This window comes from Abrus precatorius, unplaced genomic scaffold (assembly GCF_003935025.1).
Source record: "Abrus precatorius isolate BTA unplaced genomic scaffold, Abrus_2018 Scaffold4, whole genome shotgun sequence".
In the NCBI taxonomy this organism is placed as follows: Eukaryota; Viridiplantae; Streptophyta; class Magnoliopsida; order Fabales; family Fabaceae; genus Abrus; species Abrus precatorius.
The window spans coordinates 4,758,010-4,773,396 of NW_020874384.1; positions in this window are offsets into that span (position 1 = coordinate 4,758,010).

Consider the following 15,387-nt stretch of genomic DNA (forward strand, 5'->3'; position numbering starts at 1 on the left):
TAGTAGTATGTGTACATTTATAAATCTTAGAAAGAGTAATAATTATATGAGTTGATTTTATTTATTTTTAAGTATCAATATTTTATCAAAAATAAGTTTAGAGTAAAAGGGGTACTCTAACTAGTTATAATTCTAGAAGAAATTAATAATATATTCCAAGGAATCATCAATCCAATTTACATACACAATCGATCTTCTTAATAGCCTAACTGCAAGCTACTTCCAAGAATGGTACTTAATATAATCAAATATTTCACTAGCATTTAACACACAGTTGTTGAAGAGAATATTAGTCTATTGAAGTCAAATTGTCCATACTACTGTAAATCATACAATTACAACTCTCTTCCATTTCTTTTTTCTACACATGCTTAATAACGCCTCGTGTAAATTTTTAGGTAAGCATAAGTTAATATCAAACCATTTAAACACTATGTACCACAGTATCATGGAGATATTGCAATGCAAAAAGAGATGCAGTATGTTTTCATCTTCGTTATCACACAACCCATAAGCTTCCCAGAGAATCATTAATTCACCTTTAGTCAAATTTCTTTGCACCAGAACTGCATTAAGCAGTGAACGCCAAACGAATACCACTACCTTTTTCGATGCACTGACCTTCCAAATTTTCCGTAAGACATGTACTAGACACAACTCTAAACCACTACTTGCAATGAAAAAATGATGAATGTAGTGATAACTGAATTGCACACTATATTTCTTATTATCATCACACTTCCACATTAGCATGTCATTCACATTTTCTCTCGGTCTCTTACCCTTCATAGTCTCTAACAACTGTTGTTGTAAATTTTCCTCCCATAAAAATTGCCTTCTCTAAGGAATTTCCCACATCCATTGACCCATCTTAAATTGTCCATTATCAAATATCCACGCCTCCTTATTAGGTGTTGCTGAAAATAGCCTTGGGTATAAGTTTACCAATGTAATATTTTTCCCTCATTTATCCTTCAAATTTTTTTTAAAAAATATCATTGTCAAGTACTCGTGTGATATTAGAATCTATCAACCCATCAGTGTAATACCTTAATTTAATTTCCAAGTAATAATTTCTCAAAATGAGAGTAATAAAAATTTCATTTAAATAAAAAGATCTCATCTTAAAGTTTTATAAGACAGTTCAAAACAATAAAGGATTACAAATTTGTATCAAAGACTGCTACAGGACTTTCAATTACATCATAATTTCAAAATACAAGCTAAGTTCTATAACAGTTCGTTATTCCTTCACTGAGTCTGGTGCTGATTGTCTTAGTTACCTGAAAAATAAATTAATCTATCTTCCCTGTGACTCTAGGTTCTTGAGTGAGCCAATTTTCTTTGATCTTATCAAGAGGTCAAGACTCTTGTGACGATCGTTCCTTAACTTATCAATCTTGTCGAATTATTCTATTTTTACTTTTTATTAATTTTCGTCTTATTTCAATTCCTATTTGTGCCTTAATAATTTTATTTTTATTGTGTGAAATCTAATTCAAGATCGTTTAATTCGACAACACGGTTTGTGGTTGTCATCAATTGGTATCAGAGCTTTGATTAAAATTGGATTGAAAGGTATTGTTCATCACACACTGTTAACGTAATGCTCATTAAAAAAAAAGAGAGAGAGAAAATAAAATACTACAAAAAAATTGCAACATACAAAAGTGTGTTTTCGATATATTTCTTTCAATCTTTCATTTATTTTGCTTGATTCCATACCAAAAAAAAAAGTTGTTATTTAAGGTTACATAATCTTTTTTAAATTCTCCAATTTTGTCTTATTTGCAATATACTTTTGAGTGTGTTTACTTCTTATTTAGTCCTTTTTTCTATTGTCTTGTTGACTTCCTTAGTTTTGTCTTAGAGTTCTCTTTTGTTGGCTTCACTTGTTTCTCGTTGATTGATCGTCTCTTGGTTTTGGTTGATTGTGTGGATTGGAGGTTGACTTTCTTAAGAACTCTTGAGAGCACTTAGAGGGAAAAAGGCAAGAGAGAAATTCTTACATAAGAGTCAATTTAGAGTGAAACACAAGTGAATATCTACTGAGTGAAAACACTTAGCGAGTGGAGAGAATCTTTTCTTTTTGCATTAACTTTTATTGTTTTGTAGAATATCTCAAGAAGGAGGATCAAGTAGAGAGAGCACTCCTACTTCGCAAATTGAAAGACTTGCTTAAAGATTTAAAAGCATGTTTAAGAGGCAAAATGAAGCAATAAGGAATGTTTAAGAGGCATTGGCAAATAATGCAAGAAGGCGGTCACGTGATTGTTCCCCACATGCTCATGGAGACTCTAATAATTCTTCAAGAGAAAGAAGAAGAAATATGAGAGATGATGAAGAAAGGAGGTATGATAGGTGGAGAGATAATAGAGAGGAGGAATCAAAGAAAGAGAAGAGAAAATGTAAGAATAAGAGAAAATGAAAGAATTGGTGGAGTTAAAATAAAGATTCATAGTTTTCATCGAAGGAATGATGTTGAAGCATACTTAGAGTGGGAATTGAAGATAGAGCAAGTATTCTCATGCCATAATTATAGTGAAGAAAAGAAAGTAAGGGTGGCCTTCCTATAGTTTTATGACTACGCTTTGGTGTGGTGAGATCAAATTCAAATGGACCGAAGGAGATATGATGAGGAGCCTGTAGATACATGGATTGAAATGAAGAACCTAATGCACAGGAGATTTGTTCCTATATACTACAATAGAAAGCTTAAAGGTTTGAGGTAAGGTGACAAAAGTGTCGATGACTATTATAAAGAAATGGAAGTTGTCATGATAAGAGCTAATGTATTTGAAGAAAGAGAAGTGACAATGACCCGTTTCTTGAATAGGTTGAACCATGACATCCATGACATAGTGAAACTTCATCCCTATGTAGAACTTGAAGATTTGGTTCACCAAGCTATTAAAGTAGAAGCACAACTAAAAAGAAAAGGTACTTTAGGGAAGAATGCTCTTCCTATAACTCAAAAGGATGGAAGGAAGAAGTAAAGGAGAAAATATCAATTAAGGATACAGTTGTGCAAAGTGGTAAACCTTCCTGAAAACTTCTTTTAATTCTACTAATACTTCTACTTCTCCTACTTCTCAGCATAGAGTAATCAAATGTTTCAAATGTCTTTGAAAGAGTCATATTGCATCCCAATGTCCAAACAAGAAAACTATGATTTTGAAGGAGAATGGTGAAATCTCAAGTGCAAGTTCATCTCAATCATCACATGCTTCAAGTGAAGAAGACAGTGAGTTTAAAGCTTTATGCCATGAAGGAGATTTGCTTATGGTAAGGTGTCTCTTAGGTAGTATAGCTAAAGAGGATGACACTACACAAAGAGAAAATTTTCTATTCAAGATGTTTGGTATGTAGAAAGATTTGTTCTCTTATTGTTAATTATGGTAGTTGTACCAATATGGCTAGTGTTAGACTTGTTAAAAAATTGAATCTTACTACTACTCCTCATCCTAAGCCCTATAAGTTACAATGGTTGAGTGATAAAGGAGAGTTGGTTGTTAATAGACAGGTTTTGATTACTTTTTCTATTGACAAGTATGAGGATGAAGTCTTATGTGATGTTGTGCCTACAGAAGCAAGTCATATCCTCTTGGGAAGACCTTGGCAATTTGACAAAAAATCTATTCATGATGGTCATTCCAAGTTTACGTTTGTACATAAAAGGTGCACAATCACTGTAGTGCCCATGACTCCTAGACAAGTACATGAAGATCAAAAAGTCATGAAATTAAGAAGAGAGCAAGAAAAAAACGATGAGAGAAGAAATGAAAAGAAAAAGAGTGAGTTTGAGGGAAAACTTAAAAAGAAAAGGGGAAAATTGAAGACACTTACAAGTGAGAAATATGAGAGTGAAAAGAAAGGTGAAGAGAAAAATCAACGTGAAAGGAGAGAAAATTTGTTTGTGAGAGAAAAAGAAGTAGAGAAAGTTTTGTTGGCCTCTCGGCCTATGTGCCTACCTTTGTATAAAGAAAGTCCTCATAATAAATTTATGGATTTCTTTACTAACAATATTTTGCCTAGTGGTGTTTCCTCTCTTCTACAAGATTTTGAAGATATATTCCCTAAAGAAGTATCTTACTGCCTACCTCTAATTAGAAAAATAAAACATCAAATTGAAAAGAAAGTGAAGAAACAAGCAAAGTATATCAATAAGGGAAGGAAGAAAGTAGAATTTGAACCTGGAGATTGAGTTTGGATACATAGGCGCAAAAAAAAGTTTCCCATGCAAGGAAATTTAAACCTTCAAACAAGAGGGGATGAATTATTTCAAGTCTTAGAAAGGATTGGAGATAATGCATATAAATTGGACATACTAGGTAAGTATGGTGATAATATTACTTTTAATGTATTTGATTTATCTCTTTTTGATATAGGTAATAAAGAGTCAAATTTGAGGAAAAATTCTGTTGAAGAAGGAGGGATTGATGAGAATTAAGGAGGGCCTATTGAAGACAAAAACTTGAAGGCATTGAAAGGACTTCAAGGGTCAATGACAAGGGTAAGGACAAAAAGAATAAATGGAGACTTAGAAAAGATTGTTGCTGTCTTATTTGAAAGGGAGTTCAATTTAGAGTTAGAAAAGTCCAAGATGGTCAATTACATATACTTAGAAGATTTGAACTCTAACGAGTTTTATTAGGATTTAATTATTATATTTGGTTTATTTATTTTAATATTAGTCATTACTTATTTTGAGTTTTTATTTAGGATAAAATCTTGTTATTTTATTTAGTTTATTTGAATTTAGGCTTGTTGGTACAAGAAGCTCATTAAGGTTTGCGTTAGTATTAGTTTACAAACATTAGGCATATATAAGTTCTTGTAGACGCACTTTTAATTAATTTTTGAATACAATTTGAGATTGAATACTCTTGTGAGAACGTGTGGCTCTAGATTTTTGAGTGAGCCAATTTTCTTTGATCTTATCAAGAGGCCAAGACTCTTGTGGCGATTGTTCCTTGGCTTATCAATCTTGCGATTGTGACACCATTTTCCATCTCTATTCTATTTTCACTTTTTATTAATTTTCTTCTTATTTCAATTCCTATTTGTGCCCTAATAATTTTGTTTTTATTGTGTGAAATCCAATTCAAGATCGTTTAATTCGACGACACGGTTTGTGGTTGTCATCAGTATCGCTAAACCATTCATAGCATCATTACAACGGCATTTACACGCTCCATTCACACACATCCCAATTTCACACAATATCCATAGTTATTAACATTGCACAACACATAGGCCCATAGTTCATTCACACACACAACACAAGTGCCCACATTCATCTACCGCGCACGACACACACGTCCATTTCATACACACAACATTTCAACATGTCATCTATACTCATTTCTAACCATTTACATCATTCAAGGACACACAAATACACCTATTCGCTCATATTGGGCTCAATCATTTCACTCATTGCATTTAATGTCAAGTGCTCAACATGCTCATACACATTTTCAATAAAGTGTATGTTAACCCCATAATCAATTTACATTTCACTCCAAACACATAATAATTTCTATCAACACATGTATTTCTACGTTCTATTTCAATCTTTTTGACACACATAGTGGAATAACCGATTATCTAACAAAAATGAGATAGGGTAGAGTCCCCCCTTACCTCAAATGAAGACCCACACACCAAATCAACAAGGTAGGCGCTCTCTCACACCAACTTTGACCTAAATACATGGAAGAACCCCATGAGAACTCAGGAAAACTAAGAAATCAGAGGATAGGGATGAGAAATCGAAATCTTAACCATTAAAACTTACTTCCAAGCGTTCCTTACACAAATCCAACCTTCAATCTTGCTCCTAAGCGGCTTGGAGGGAATTAAATCGATGAAATAGGGTTTGGAAGTGAAAGAATCAAAGAAATCTCGAAAGGAAAGTGAGAAATGAAATTTCCCCAAATCCTAACCCGTCAAATACCCCTCTGGTCACGTCACTCTCACTACAGCGAGATATTCTCGCTACACCCCAAACTGTGGCTTTGTCGCTGCAGCGAGGGACCTCTTACTACAGCAATAAGGCAACAGTTTCACGCCTTTCTCCCAGTGCCTTCTCGCTACAACGAGAAAGACACAATTTCATGCCTCGAGTCCAGGGCCCTCTCGCTACAGCTAGAATGCCCTGCAACAACATCCAAACTTAGCCTACACACACACACACACACACACACACACACACACACACACACATATATATATATATATATATATATATATATATTCAATCTATCCAGTCCAGTCAATCCAATCCATTCTCTTCATACATATATGTACATATATATAAATACATAACACATCAAAGTCCACGTAAACACTTATATTAATAAACAAACTATATTACAAAATCTGAGGTGTTACAATCGGCTTACGTACAAACCCAAACCACGTCCCTCTACAAATATGAAGCATTATGAACTACCTCCAAAGAAATTAACACATTAGTATGTGATCCATACTGCACCCACAGTACATCAAAGCATAACAAGTTTGGAAACTTTAATCCTCTCTAAATCCATTTACCCAACAAGCTCCAATTAAATCCTTCCACATTTCTCACCCCTAAACCACCCTCATCTTGTGGCATGCATACTCTTTCCTATTTAACCCCAAGCTATTTTTTATGATTCCTTTACACCACTCCAAAGAAACCGATGTTGAATCTTCACCACCTCTTTGATTATACTTGGTGATATTTTTCAAAAAGATAAATAATGTAGCAGAAAACTATTTAGAACGACATTAAGAAGTGTTACTCTACCCCCAATAAAGATGTATTTGTGCTTCCAAGATGCTAGTTTGCAATTAAGCACCTCAATAAGCTTTTGCCAAGTACTTTTTCTTCTCGATTTATCCCCAACATAGATGCCTAAATACCAAAAAGGCAAAGATTCCACCTTGCAATTTAGAAATCGAGATGTTATATCTAGAAAATCATCCATCACATTCACTCACACAATACAACTCTTATGAAAATTAATTTTAAGTTTGGATACAAGCTCAAAGCTTCGTAGAATAGCCTTTGTCATCCACAAATTCTGCTCAGTAGCTTCGCCTATAACCAAAGTATCATCTGCAAATTGTAACAATGAAATTTCTGGTCCATCATTAACTTTGACCTAAAAAAAAAAGACTTTTTGACATGATACTCTACATTAATCCTCCCAAACCTTTCGCTGCTAATAAAAACAAGAAAGGAGATAAAGGATTGCCTTGTTTGAGGCTTCTACTAATCCCCACTTCTTCTGTTGGGCTCCTATTAACAAGAACTAATAAATGGCCACCACAAATAAAAGCCTCCATGCACCTTATTCACTTCTTCCTAAAGCCAAACTTTCGTAACATATGTAGCATATATTTTCAATCCACTGAATCATATGCTTTCTCATAATCTACTTTCAACATAAAGCATATTTTATTTTTATTTTTATTTTTTGATTTTCTTAACATAATCTATTACCTTGTTGATAACAAACACATTATCTAACATGTTTTTTCGTGGTATAAATGCTGATTGTTGCTCATTTATTATGTTTGCTAGCACACCCCGCATTCTATTTGCAAGTACCTTTGAAATAATTTTATAAAGACATCCCAATAAAGAAATATGTCTATACTCATTTACCTCTTGAGAATTCTTTGTCTTCGAAATGAGTGCTATAAAATAAGAGAGCAACATTTTGGGAACCGTGACATTCATATGAAATTCCATAAACATCTGCATTACCTCACCCCTCACCAAGTCCTAAAACGATTTTGCAAACATGAAATTGAATCTATTGAGACCAAGACCTTTATCTTCATCACACTTTTTTATCATACTCGACACCTCCTTTACAATAAAATTCTTTTCCAATTCCTCCCTATGTTCCTCCGATATGCACAGCATATTAATGTTGTCAATTGTTAGTTTGTCTCATTCATGAGCGTCAAAGTAATCACGAAAAAAATTTAGAATATATAATTTTACCTCGTTTAAATTCTTAAGCCACTTACCCCTCACTTCTAGTACCAATATCTAATTACGCCGCCTTCCTCTAATACAAGAATGGAAGTATTTGGAATTCATATCACCCTCAATGAATCACCTCTTCCTTGCCTTTTGTGCCAAGAGAATTGTCCTACGCCTTCTCACCTGCCAAATACCCTTAACCAAGTCTTTTTGCCAAATTGCCTCCTCACTCAACAAGTCCTAAATTTTGTTTTTCGTATCTAACTTTGCAAGCTCTAATGTCAAGTTGCTAATTTTCTTCTCCACATCTTCAAACACTTCTCAGTTACATCCCTTGAGAGCAATTTATACATTAGTCAACCTTCTCTTAATGCGCTTTGCTGCCCATGACTCGTTAACATTTTCATTCCATGCCTTATTGACCATCTCGCGAACACCAACATGCTCCATCCAGCAATTATTGAACTTAAAAGCTCTTGGGCCCCAATCATCCACCCTATGCATTAACAACAACAAACAATGATCAGATGTCTCTGAGTAAAATACTACTGCATTTCTCCACTCATCACACCAATCCTCTGAGACCATCACCTTATCTAGTATGCTCATAACCTCATTGCCTCCACGCATCCAAGTAAATTTCCTTCCCATAAGCGGCAAGTCAACCAATTGTATATCGATAATAAATTGATTAAATTTCATCATATCATTAGCATCCACCAAAATCATCCCTTCTTTTATTTCCTCATGGTCTCATATTGCATTAAAATCACCCTAAACATTATAACTCCTTTCCTAATCCATGTCTAAACATACACAGGTTTTCCCACAACCTCTTTCTGTCACTCAATCGACATCGAGAGTAAACATTCACTATTCTCACTTGCTTTTTGTTTGATCCCCACTCTAGGCACACACCAATAAAACTCAATCCACAAAAGGTGAAGAGTAGCTTACCTTTTGTTGCATTCCAAATAATAAGTAAATTGCCACTACTTCCAACCACAGGCCACTCACACCACTCAAAGTCATCATCGTTCCATATCTGACCATATACCTCTCTAAAACAAGCCTCAAGCTTAGTTTCTTGAAGTGCTAAGATATCAATATTTTCCTTTCTAATGATCTCTTCAATTTTCTCCTTCTTCAAATGATCTTCCATACTTTGGATATTAAATGTTAGGACTTTCATTTATGACCAATGATACCCCCTTCATTACCTATCTCTTGCCTATCCCTTGCTTCTATCTCAACTAATTTATTGAACACCTCCGTAGAATTCCCATTGACCACCACAACCACATCTTCTCCAATTTGCAATATATTTTTTCTCCCAATCCCCTCTCCTCCTTACTAGAAATAGATCGCGCCTGGGAACAATAAAACAACTCATTTTAACACTGATGCTGCTATGTATTCTAAACATTTGGGCCCAAGCTTTGATTTGCTCATAATATTTTTTCATAACTTTAGATCAAGCCTGGAACTTGGAGCAATGCTTCTTCCTCCTCGCCTTGCGAAGTGCACTCTTAACATTAATTCTTTCTTGAACCACTACCTCCACAACAACATTAGATTGAAGGGAGTCTAGTATTTGATTCAATATGTGATTAGTCTCATCTATCCATAACATAGTTGCCATAATTCTTCATCAGTTCCCATGTCCCACCAATTCCCTTCATCATAAGTTTTCACCAATAAAGGCTCATCTCTATCAACCTCCTTTTCCAACGCATCCTCACTCAATTGCACAACATCTACATTATTTTTTATAATCAAGTCATTATTGATTTCATGATTTAAATTCTCTTTCATTTACGCATCTAGCACTTTTTCCATGAAATTTGATTTCATACTTTCAAACTTGATTTTTTGCACTATCTGGCATAAAATCACGTGAATTTTGTCTACAATAATTCATCTCTTGCTCCTCTTCCTCCGAGCCCTCCACACCATCTTTGGTTACTATTTTGTTTTTCTATACTTCTCGTCGTTAGATTATGGCCTTTCCTACCATCATCCAAACTTTCATCCTCAAGAGTATCTAAGTCCAATGAAGCATCATTAGCACTCTTCGACGATGAAGTATTCGAATCATAGACCACCACCCTTCTTGAAAAAATTCTCCCCTATGTTCTTCGACCATCTAGATTAAGAACACAAGATCACTAACCTGAATCCTTAGATTTTGGTTAATCAGCGCATGTGTTTGAGTCTATAGGTGAACTCTCACAAAATCCATTCGTCTTTAGGAAGTTGTATCACTGTCCATGCACACAAAATCTCTCAGCGGTGACACTATCTTTTGAAAGAATGATGATATGGCACACCATACAAACGAATCCACGTTTCCCTATTAACAACTATCATACGAGGATGCCACCAATAAATGGCATAAACAACTTTGGACAAGTCATCTTTATGCCTAGCGATAACCCTCTAGATCCTCTGGATCCTCTGATTTCAACAAAACCAAATCGTCGCCCATGGTAATGACCTTGACATTCAGTATAGATTCTCATAAAAGGAAGTCAACCACACTATCAAACTATTCTAGTAAGTGTAACTTTTCTACCATTGTTTTACTACACCTCTTAACTGTATCCTAATCAACATGGAACTCGTTGTGACACCACAATTTTTTCTTAGGTATCCACACTGCATTCTTATGTGAACTTCCAATAGCACCCTTCTCCTTCACCATATCTGCATACCTTCGCCCACTAGCACTACCTCTCCCCTCCCCTTTAGTCATAACGTTTATTGATGGTTTTGATACCTTCACACACAACGTCTTGAGTTTGTCCCGTGATTTCCTATTTATTACCAGCTCTACTATGTCGAGACACATTCAATTGTCATTCGCATGTTGCCTATTGTTATGAAACTTAGTCTCTTTTCCATATCATGGATATCCCCGACCTCTGCAAACCGCATAAACTTGAATATGCGTTTCTCCTTGTCCTGTTTCTTCGAAATAAACAAATTCTCAATCTTTCCATACTTCCAGAATATCTCTCAGCATTGACACCATGATTTTCTAAAAAATTTGTAAAGAATAATATTAGTAGCATTTGTATACAAAAATTTGCCTGAAATTTTCTTTGTCAAACCGTCACAAACGTTCACCCACTGTGATGCTCCACCCTCCTTTCACGCCCTCTCGCTTTTGTAACACCTTAATTTAATGTTTCAAATAAATAAATTTCGCAACAATTGGAAAAAAATAAAAGTTTCATTCAATAGTTTCCAATACATAGTTCAATAAAGTATTTCAAAATAAGAATTGATTACGAATTTTGAATCGAATCATTGCTACAGGACCTATCAATACATCACAGTTTTTCAAAATAAATTCTCTAAGTCCTATAGCAGTTTCTTCCACCCCTTTCACTAAGCCTGGTACTGATCTTCTTGGTCACCTGAAAAATAAATGTAAGGGTGAGTCCTGTACGCTATCACATACACAAATATAGAGACTCGTCTTGTATGTTCCAATCATAACATAATATAATTTAAATCATTCATTGAACCACCATAAGTCAATTCATTATAACAACACGCACACCAAATCACGTATCGATCATTTACATGTGTACACTTACTATACATAGAATCAAATCACATCATTTTACACACGGGTGTACTCACTGCACCTTCAATCAATCTACACACACGTGCTCTCACTGCACGTTAGCCACGTTCACTGTGGCACTGTGATCACAGATTGCTGATGCCCTCAATCTCAGAGACTTACTTAGTTTCATACCATGGATGGTCGCCAGTTAGCCCTTGCCTTACGTATACAACGTGTGTGGTCACGGGTCCTTTAGCAAAAGTGTTAGTCAGCGGCTGAGTCAGGAGGAAAAGTGTGTAACCTTTGGTGCGCCCACGCTTACTGCTGGTGTCACCACCACCCTCTCTTCCCCAAGTTATTTGTACTGCCCTCATCTTCCACACCCCCAGTGTATTGCTATAACCATTCATAGTTTCCAACATTTCATAATCACACTCACATTTTCATGCCATTTTCACACACATTTGTTCACATTCTCAATCACATCATGGTATTCGTTTTCATCAAGTGGCACATCCACATATATTCAATCATATTATAATTAATCATGCAATCTCCATCACAATCTTATGTCAAATGAATTCATTTCATCACACACATCATCCAATGACTACTATATCATACCTCATATGAAATTTTCATTAAAATACACATTTTCCCTACACTGTATCTCAACCATATTTTATTATCTAACATTATAAACAGATTTCAAACCTAAAGAGATAGGGTAGAGTCCCCTTACCTTGGAATGAAGACCCAACATGAATTAATGGTAGAAAATGTTTCCCACGTGGTGCTTCATCCTAAATACATGGAAAAATATCCATTAGAAACCGAGAAAACAAAGAAAGGGACAGAAAACCAAAACCCTAACTCTTAGAACTTACTTTCAAACGTTCCAAGCGTGATTCCAACCTTCAATCTAACGCAGAAACAAAGTGGAGGCACTTTAATTAGTGAAAATGGGTTGAGGGTAGAGAATTGAAAAAGGGATGAAAAGAAAGAGTGAAAAATGAGTTTCTCAAATCATAAACCCCTTAAATACCCTAGGAGTCACGATATTCTCGCTACAACGAGGAACTCTCATTACAGTGGGACCCTTTCTAGTTACAGCGAAAATATTAGAAGAAATTGCACTTTGGTTTCTGCATAATCTTGCTACAGCGAGACTACATACCAGAAATGCACCCTTTCACTGCAGCGAGGAGCCTCTAGCTACAGCAAGAATGCAATAGATACACGCCACTCACCTAGGATCTTCTCGTTGTAACGAGAAGGTCCCTGCAGTTCACTCTTAGCCTATAATTTTAATCAGTCCAAACACATTCATTCTCAATCTATAATCAACATTTACATTTATATTTACATATTTATCCACATATATTCACACACTTATTTATATCACCACATAAATCAAAATACACATTCAAATAGAAATCCATAATTTATATTAATAAAGAAAATACTTTTACAAAACTCAAGGCGTTACAACTCTCATTTTTTAGTTCAATGAAAACTGCTCTTCCTAGCACTCCCTCCTTCGATCACAACACTCACGAAACCCCTACTAAGATGCGCCCCACTCTAATTCTGTTGCATCCAAACACCTCCAAAAAAAGAATCAGCTGAAAAAATAAATCGAAACATGAGCTGATTTTATTATTTTATTATAATACTTGTGTGCATTTCGAATTCCATAAAGTCAACAGAAAGAGTGATTTATTCATATATGCAACCGTTAAAATGCTTGAAAAAATATGCAGCATGTATTTGTATATAAACATTAAAATTAAAGATGAAATATAGGTGTCATTCATTACATGTTTATAATATTATTTTTAAATTTAAATTCTATCTAATAATATAAATCAACATTCAATATTAATACTTAATAAATATACAAAATAAAATGGAATATTTGAAAATACACATGCACCGCTATGACTACTTTTTCCAAGATTTGGTTTTCTCTTTTCTTGTTTTGTGGTGAGAGAAAGCCTCCTTGCGCTGCTGAGGTTTGCTTAACCCTTTTCTCATAATGGCAAAGCGATACAGAGGCAAAGCAAGGGCAATTTTCTTCATCTCTCTTTTGGTGTATATCAAATTGCAACCTGGATCACTTGATCTTAGAGAAACGCTCAATTGAGGAGATCAATCTAATGGTTCAAAGACTAAGAAGGTGAAGATGGACTCAGAACCAACTACGAAGGACCAGAGTTCCTGCACGTGAGAAGATAAAACCTTTGAGGCCTCCACGAACCAGGTGTTTTCTAACTATAAATCTCCTCAATGCATGTCTTATAAGGATAAGGTTCTTGTTGTGAATAACCTAGATCTGGTATTAGATGATGAAGAAATTGTTAAAATAAAATTTGAGGAACTTAATATTCCACTAAAATTGAAGGAATCTGAACCCAATAAAAGGATTGACATTAACAATATTCAAAACTTACGTCCTGAGCTTAAGATTCCCCTAGAAGATTGAATCTTAGTGTAATCTCTGGAAACTAACTCTAATCGTTAAACTTTTAGGCAAGTCAATAAGCTTTAGCTTTATTAATCAATAGTTAAATAAATTTGGGGAAAAAGTGGGAGTCTTAAAATTCTTGATTTGAATAATAATTTTTTTCTTGTTAAATTTGATAATTTAGATGACTATAAAGTCGCTTTGTTTGAAGGTCTCTAGCTTATTCTGAACCATTATCTCCTTGTTCAGTGTTTGAGACCTTTGTTTAGACTTAGGGAATATAGTCCTAGGAAAATAGTTGCTTGGGTTAGAATCCCCCTTGAGTTGTACAATGGAAAATTTCTTTGGCAGGTAGGTTCTTACTTAGGGACAATGCTCAAAATTGATTCCCACACTTCACTGTTATCTAGAGAAGATTTTGCTAGAATTTGTATTGAATTATATTTAAATAAGAAACTAATTCCTTTTTTTTTAAGTTGTCAAGAATTTAAGGTAGAATACAAAGGTGTTCATCTAATTTGCTTTCAATATGGTAAATATGGCCGTAGGATGGAATACTGTTTAGATAAGGTTGCAGCCCCCTAAGGATAAGCCTAGCCAAAATTCTAATTCCTATTTTCCTATGATGGATAAATAGAAGGTATCTAGTAACCTAGGGAATCAAGTTGGCCAGTGTACCCAGAATACTAAGGAAATGCATTGTACAACAGATCAGAGCATTTTTGGCCTATAGATGTTAGCCAAAAAAACTCTAAGGAAGAAGCCTGGAACCCCTAGATCTCCAGGACCTTCTATTTCTAATGTAAGGACAAGGTAGCTTCTATAGGCTCTAGATTTGAGGTTCTAAGTAAGTCTACTCTTGATAAAGAACGAAAATTCCTTCCTGCTTATGATTCCTCAATTACTAATCTTAATTTGCTTACTAATGAGGATAACAACCAGTCTAGTATGCCTAACACTGAGTTTGTAGGGAAAGGTAAATCTGAACCTAGTTTTATTTTTCATCACAAAAAAAGAAATAAAACTAAACCTAAGCCTAAAAGTGACAGAATAAGAGAGGAAAGAAAGGCCTTTTCTAGGAATGATAGTACATGCACTAAACCATTTAAGATGACCTGTTCAGTAGATAATGACTGACAACCACGTCGTAGTAGTTTCAAACAAAATTAGATTCATCAATTAATTTTGAAATATAGGGAGCAAACTTAGGTCATCTCACAAGGATACAAATCTATTATGTTTTTAATTTTAAACATGCAACAGTGGTTAGATTAGAGGTTTTGTAGTTTTTACAAAATTAAACAGAAATGTGAATAGGCAACAGAAAGATGAAATTGAATTAAAATGAAATAACAA